Source organism: Sander vitreus, unplaced genomic scaffold, assembly GCF_031162955.1.
Source record: "Sander vitreus isolate 19-12246 unplaced genomic scaffold, sanVit1 ctg880_0, whole genome shotgun sequence".
NCBI classification, from domain to species: Eukaryota; Metazoa; Chordata; class Actinopteri; order Perciformes; family Percidae; genus Sander; species Sander vitreus.
The window spans coordinates 1-6,969 of record NW_027595960.1 but is presented as its reverse complement, the minus strand read 5'-3'; the positions used below and the strand labels follow the sequence as shown (position 1 = coordinate 6,969).

The 6,969-nt window shown below is 42.2% G+C and overlaps 3 non-coding genes and 1 pseudogene across 3 annotated transcripts; all 4 read right to left on the bottom strand.

Moving 5' to 3' along the window:
- Window positions 1-1,772: 1,772 nt before the first annotated feature.
- Window positions 1,773-1,891, bottom strand: LOC144515069 (5S ribosomal RNA). Its single transcript, XR_013501688.1, has one exon. It is a non-coding gene; the product is annotated as a 5S ribosomal RNA (ribosomal RNA).
- An 868-nt stretch (window positions 1,892-2,759) lies between these two features.
- On the bottom strand, window positions 2,760-2,878 carry LOC144515068 (5S ribosomal RNA). Its single transcript, XR_013501687.1, has one exon. It is a non-coding gene; the product is annotated as a 5S ribosomal RNA (ribosomal RNA).
- Window positions 2,879-5,394: 2,516 nt separating this feature from the next.
- Window positions 5,395-5,511, bottom strand: LOC144515070 (5S ribosomal RNA; annotated as a pseudogene).
- Window positions 5,512-6,384: 873 nt separating this feature from the next.
- LOC144515067 (5S ribosomal RNA) lies at window positions 6,385-6,504 on the bottom strand. Its single transcript, XR_013501686.1, has one exon. It is a non-coding gene; the product is annotated as a 5S ribosomal RNA (ribosomal RNA).
- Window positions 6,505-6,969: the final 465 nt, after the last annotated feature.

Sequence of the window (6,969 nt, the reverse complement as noted above, 5' to 3'; positions counted from 1 at the left end):
ACCAGGTCTGTCCAGAGTCTTCCCCACCCCTGACCCAACTCACCACCAGATGGTGATCGGTTGACAGCTCCGCCCCTCTCTTCACCCAGTGTCCAAAACATATGGCCTCAGATCAGATGAAACGATTATAAAATCGATCATTGACCTTTGGCCTAGGGTGCTCTGGTACCAAGTACACTTATGAGCATCCCTATGTTCGAACATGGTGTTCGTTATAGACAATCCATGACTAGCACAGAAGTCCAACAACAAACAACCACTCTGGTTTGAGATCAGGGAGGCCGTTCCTCCCAATCACGCCTCTCCATGTGTCTCCATCATTACCCACGTGCGCGTTGAAGTCCCCCAGCAGAACTATGGAGTCCCCGACTGGAGGCCCCATGCAGGACTCCACTCAAGGTCTCCAAGAAGGCCGAATACTCTGAACTCTTGTTTTGGTGCATATGCACAAACAACAGTCAGAGTTTTTCCCCCCACAACCCGCAGGGCGTGGGGAGCGACCCTCTCGTCCACCGGGTTAAACTCCAACGTAGCGGCGCTCAGCCGAGGGGCTTGTGAGTATCCCACACCCGCCCGGCGCCTCACACCCTGGGCAACTCCGGAGAAGAAAAGAGTCCAACCCCTATCCAGGAGTATGGTTCAGAACCAAGACTGTGCGTAGAGGTAAGCCCCACCAGATCTAACCGGTAGCGCTCCACCTCCCGCACAAGTTCCGGCTCCTTCCCCCACAGAGGTGACATTCCACGTCCCCAGAGCCAGCCTCTGCTGCCCGGGTCTGGTCCGTCGAGGCCCCTGACCTTCACTGCCACCCATGTGGCAGCGCACTCGACCCCAGCGGTTCCTCCCACAGGTGGTGGGCCCATGGGATGGAGGGATGTCCGCCACGTAGCTTTTTCGGGCTGTGCCCGACCGGGCTCCGTGGCAAACCCCGGCCACCAGGCGCTCGCTGGCCCGAGCCCTCCATCTGGGCCTGGCTCAGACAGGGGGCCCAGGGCTTCCCTCCGGGCAGGGTCACTTCATCCCTTCCTCGATTTTTTCATAGGATTTTTGAACCATTCTTTGTCTGGCCCCTCACCTGAGACCACTTTGCCTTAGGAGACCCTACCAGGAGCACAAAGCTCCAGACAACACAGCCCTCAGGTTCATAGGGACACACAAACCTCTCCACCACGATAAGGTGATGGTTCCCGGAGAAATATATGTATTCTTACATGTATGTATTTCCATGTTTATTTTTTCATTACTGTAATTATTTCTCAATTCTTTTGAACTTTACCTTTACTCAGACTTGAGTGACTTGTCGTCTTCCGTAAATTTGCATGATCCAAAATGTAGATATCTTTGATTTCAAAACTATCCAGATCGGCACAATCTTGAAGAACAAGAACAAAGAATTCATGGTCAAAGTGCATGAACTCCTACTTGAATTGTTGAACACTGTGAGGTTGTTTATTTTAGTTTTAATTAAAGATGTTGCTTCCAGTTGCATCCTCCGTACAGTTTCCTTGTCAGCTCTGTCTCCAGCAAAGGAGGGAGTAGCGCCCTCTGGCGATGGTGAAATGAAGCTTTGCAAACCACTGTCTTTATTTTTTCTAAGCTCACTAGATGGCAAACTCTGTTCAAAGAAAAGGGGTTAAAGGAATGGCAATTCAGTGTGTTTTCAACCCTTTGTTGAACAGAAAGTGGCATCTAGTGAGCTCAGAAAAAATGAAGACAGTGTTTTGCTGCTTCATTTGACCATTACTAGCGCCCTCTGCTGACGGAAAAGAAAAAGCTTACAGCACCGGGTATTCCCAGGCGGTCTCCCATCCAAGTACTGACCCGGCCCGACCCTGCTTAGCTTCCGAGATCGGACGAGATCGGGCGTGTTCAGGGGTGGTATGGCCGTAGCGAGTGTACCAAGTGAAAACAAGCTATTTAAAGACGATGAACCCCAGAGGTTCTCAAAACTGTTGAAGACGCAGTTTGGGGTTGAGGAGTACTCAACTACATGTAATCACACTAGTAGTGCACCTATACATTTTGCAGTAGCTCTCTGGTAGTTCAACTACATTCATCTTCGAACCAACAAGTTGAATTGCTTTTGCTCTCTTTTTTTCGGTACTGTAATTAACACTGCTGTATTTTTTAAGCATTCTTTCATTTGTTTTGTTCCATATTTATTCATTCATTTAGCCTGTTGCTATATGTATTCTTACATGTATGTATTTCCATGTTTATTTTTTTCATTACTGTAATTATTTCTCAATTCTTTTGAACTTTACCTTTACTCAGACTTGAGTGACTTGTCGTCTTCCGTAAATTTGCATGATCCAAAATGTAGATATCTTTGATTTCAAAACTATCCAGATCGGCACAATCTTGAAGAACAAGAACAAAGAATTCATGGTCAAAGTGCATGAACTCCTACTTGAATTGTTGAACACTGTGAGGTTGTTTATTTTAGTTTTAATTAAAGATGTTGCTTCCAAAAAAAAAGTTGCATCCCTCCGTACAGTTTCCTTGTCAGCTCTGTCTCCAGCAAAGGAGGAGTAGCGCCTCTGGCGATGGTGAAATGAAGCTTTGCAAACCACTGTCTTTATTTTCTAAGCTCACTAGATGGCAATCTCTGTTCAAAGAAAAGGGTTAAAGGAATGGCAATTCAGTGTGTTTTCAACCCTTTGTTGAACAGAAAGTGGCATCTAGTGAGCTCAGAAAATGAAGACAGTGTTTTGCTTTTGCTTCATTGACCATTACTAGCGCCTCTGCTGACGGAAAAGAAGACACAGCACCGGGTATTCCCAGGCGGTCTCCCATCCAAGTACTGACCCGGCCCGACCCTGCTTAGCTTCCGAGATCGGACGAGATCTGGCGTGTTCAGGGTGGTATGGCCGTAGCTGTGCCAAGTGAAAACAAGCTATTTAAAGACGATGAACCCAGAGGTTCTCAAAACTGTTGAAGACGCAGTTTGGGGGTTGAGGAGTACTCAACTACATGTAATCACACTAGTAGTGCACCTATACATTTTGCAGTAGCTCTGGTAGTTCAACTACATTCATCTTCGAACCAACAAGTTGAATTGCTTTTTTTGCTCTCTTTTTTTCGGTACTGTAATTAACACTGCTGTATTTTTAAGCATTCTTTCATTTATTTTGTTCCATATTTATTCATTCATTTAGCCTGTTGATATATGTATTCTTACATGTATGTATTTCCATGTTTATTTTTTCATTACTGTAATTATTTCTCAATTCTTTTGAACTTTACCTTTACTCAGACTTGAGTGACTTGTTGTCTTCCGTAAATTTGCATGATCCAAAATGTAGATATCTTTGATTTCAAAACTATCCAGATCGGCACAATCTTGAAGAACAAGAACAAAGAATTCATGGTCAAAAGTCATGAACTCCTACTTGAATTGTTGAACACTGTGAGGTGTTGTTTTATTTTAGTTTTTAACTGAAAGATGTTGCTTCCCTAAACAAGTTTAGGAAGCAAGCTGCTTAGCTTCCGAGATCGGACGAGATCGGGCGTGTTCAGGGTGGTATGGCCGTAAGCGAGTGTACCAAGTGAAAAGCATAAGCTATTTAAAGACGATGAACCCCAGAGCTTTCTCAAAACTAGTTGAAGACGCAGTTTGTGGTTGAGGAGTACTAACCACATGTAATCACACTAGTAGTGCACCTATACATTTTGCAGTAGCTCATGCAGTTCAACTACATTCATCTTCGAACCAACAAGCTGAATTGCTTTGCTCTCTTTTTTTCGGTACTGTAATTAACACTGCTGTATTTTTAAGCATTCTTTCATTTGTTTTGTTCCATATTTATTCATTCATTTAGCCTGTTGCTATATGTATTCTTACATGTATGTATTTCCATGTTTATTTTTTCATTACTGTAATTATTTCTCAATTCTTTTGAACTTTACCTTTACTCAGACTTGAGTGACTTGTCGTCTTCCGTAAATTTGCATGATCCAAAATGTAGATATCTTTGATTTCAAAACTATTCCAGATCGGCACAATCTTGAAGAACAAGAACAAAGCAATTCATGGTCAAAGTGCATGAACTCCTACTTGAATTGTTGAACACTGTGAGGTTGTTTATTTAGTTTTAATTAAAGATGTTGCTTCCAAAAGTTGCATCCTCCGTACAGTTTCCTTGTCAGCTCTGTTCCCAGCAAAGGAGGAGTAGCGCCCTCTGGCGATGGTGAAATGAAGCTTTGAAACCACTGTCTTTATTTTCTAAGCTCACTAGATGGCAATCTCTGTTCAAAGAAAAGGGTTAAAGGAATGGCAATTCAGTGTGTTTTCAACCCTTTGTTGAACAGAAAGTGGCATCTAGTGAGCTCAGAAAATGAAGACAGTGTTTTGCTTTTAGCTTCATTTGACCATTACTAGCGCTCCTCTGCTGACGGAAAAGAAAGCTTACAGCACCGGTATTCCCAGGCGGTCTCCCATCCAGTACTGACCTGGGCCCCAGACCCTCGCTTAGCTTCGAGATCGGACGAGATCGGGCGTGATCAGGGTGGTATGGTCGAAGCGTAGTGTATCAAGTGAAAACAAGTTATTTAAAGACGATGAACCCCAGAGGTTCTCAAACTGTTGAAGACGCAGTTTGGGGTTGAGGAGTACTCAACTACATGTAATCACACCAGTAGTGCACCCATACATTTTGCAGTAGCTTTCTGGTAGTTCAACTACATTCATCTTCGAACCAACAAGTTGAATTGCTTTTTTTGCTCTTTTTTTCGGTACTGTAATTAACACTGCTGTATTTTTTAAGCATTCTTTTCATTTGTTTTGTTCCATATTTATTCATTCATTTAGCCTGTTGCTATATGTATTCTTACATGTATGTATTTCCATGTTTATTTTTTTCATTACTGTAATTATTTCTCAATTCTTTGAACTTTACCTTTACTCAGACTCTGAGTGACTTGTCGCCTTCCGTAAATTTGCATGATCCAAAATGTAGATATCTTTGATTTCAAACTATCCAGATCGGCACAATCTTGAAGAACAAGAACAAAGAATTCATGGTCAAAGTGCATGAACTCCTACTTGAATTGCTGAACACTGTGAGGTTGTTTATTTTAGTTTTAATTAAAGATGTTGCTTCCAAAAAAAAGTTGCATCCTCCGTACAGTTTCCTTGTCAGCTCTGTCTCCAGCAAAGGAGGAGTAGCGCTCTGGCGATGGTGAAATGAAGCTTGCAAACCACTGTCTTTATTTTCTAAGCTCACTAGATGGCACCCCTGTTCAAAGAAAAGGGTTAAAGGAATGGCAATTCAGTGTGTTTTCAACCCTTTGTTGAACAGAAAGTGGCATCTAGTGAGCTCAGAAAATGAAGACAGTGTTTTTGCTTTGCTTTCATTTGACCATTACTAGCGCCCTCTGCTGACGGAAAAGAAAAGCTTACAGCACCGGGTATTCCTAGGCGGCCTCCCATCCAAGTACTGACCCTGCCCGACTCCTGCTTAGCTTCCGAGATCGACGAGATCGGGCGTGTTCAGGTGGTATGGCCGTAGCTAGTGTACCAAGTGAAAACAAGCTATTTAAAGACGATGAACCCCAGAGGTTCTCAAAACTGTTGAAGACGCAGTTTGGGGTTGAGGAGTACTCAACTACATGTAATCACACTAGTAGTGCACCTATACATTTTGCAGTAGCTCTCTGGTAGTTCAACTACATTCATCTTCGAACCAACAAGTTGAATTGCTTTTTTTGCTCTCTTTTTTTCGGTACTGTAATTAACACTGCTGTATTTTTAAGCATTCTTTCATTTGTTTTGTTCCATATTTATTCATTCATTTAGCCTGTTGCTATATGTATTCTTACATGTATGTATTTCCATGTTTATTTTTTTCATTACTGTAATTATTTCTAAATTCTTTTGAACTTTACCTTTACTCAGACTTGAGTGACTTGTCGTCTTCCGCAAATTTGCATGATCCAAAATGTAGATATCTCTGATTTCAAAACTATCCAGATCGGCATAATCTTGAAGAACAAGAATATTCAATTCATGGTCAAAGTGCATGAACTCCTACTTGAATTGTTGAACACTGTGAGGTTGTTTGTTTTAGTTTTAATTAAAGATGTTGCTTCCAAAAAAAAAAAGTTGCATCCTCCGTACAGTTTCCTTGTCAGCTCTATCTCCAGCAAAGGAGGAGTAGCGCTCTCTGGCGATGGTGAAATGAGCTTGCAAACCACTGTCTTTATTTTCTAAGCTCACAGATGGCAATCTCTGTTCAAAGAAAAGGGTTAAAGGAATGGCAATTCAGTGTGTTTTTCAACCCTTTGTTGAACAGAAAGTGGCATCTAGTGAGCTCAGAAAATGAAGACAGTGTTTTGCTTTGCTTCATTTGACCATTACTAGCGCCTCTGCTGACGGAAAAGAAAAGCTTACAGCACCGGGTATTCCCAGGCGGTCTCCCATCCAAGTACTGACCCGGCCCGACCCTGCTTAGCTTCCCGAGATCGGACGAGATCGGGCGTGTTCAGGGTGGTATGGCCGTAAGCGAGTGTACCAAGTGAAAACAAGCTATTTAAAGACGATGAACCCCAGAGGTTCTCAAAACTGTTGAAGACGCAGTTTGGGGTTGAGGAGTACTCAACTACATGTAATCACACTAGTAGTGCACCTATACATTTTGCAGTAGCTCTCTGGTAGTTCAACTACATTCATCTTCGAACCAACAAGTTGAATTGCTTTTTTTTGCTCTTTTTTTTCGGTACTGTAATTAACACTGCTGTATTTTTTAAGCATTCTTTCATTTGTTTTGTTCCATATTTATTCATTCATTTAGCCTGTTGCTATATGTATTCTTACATGTATGTATTTCCATGTTTATTTTTTCATTACTGTAATTATTTCAATTCTTTTGAACTTTACCTTACTCAGACTTGAGTGACTTGTCGTCTTCCGTAAATTCTGCATGATCCAAAATGCAGATATCTTTGATTTCAAAACTATCCAGATCAGCA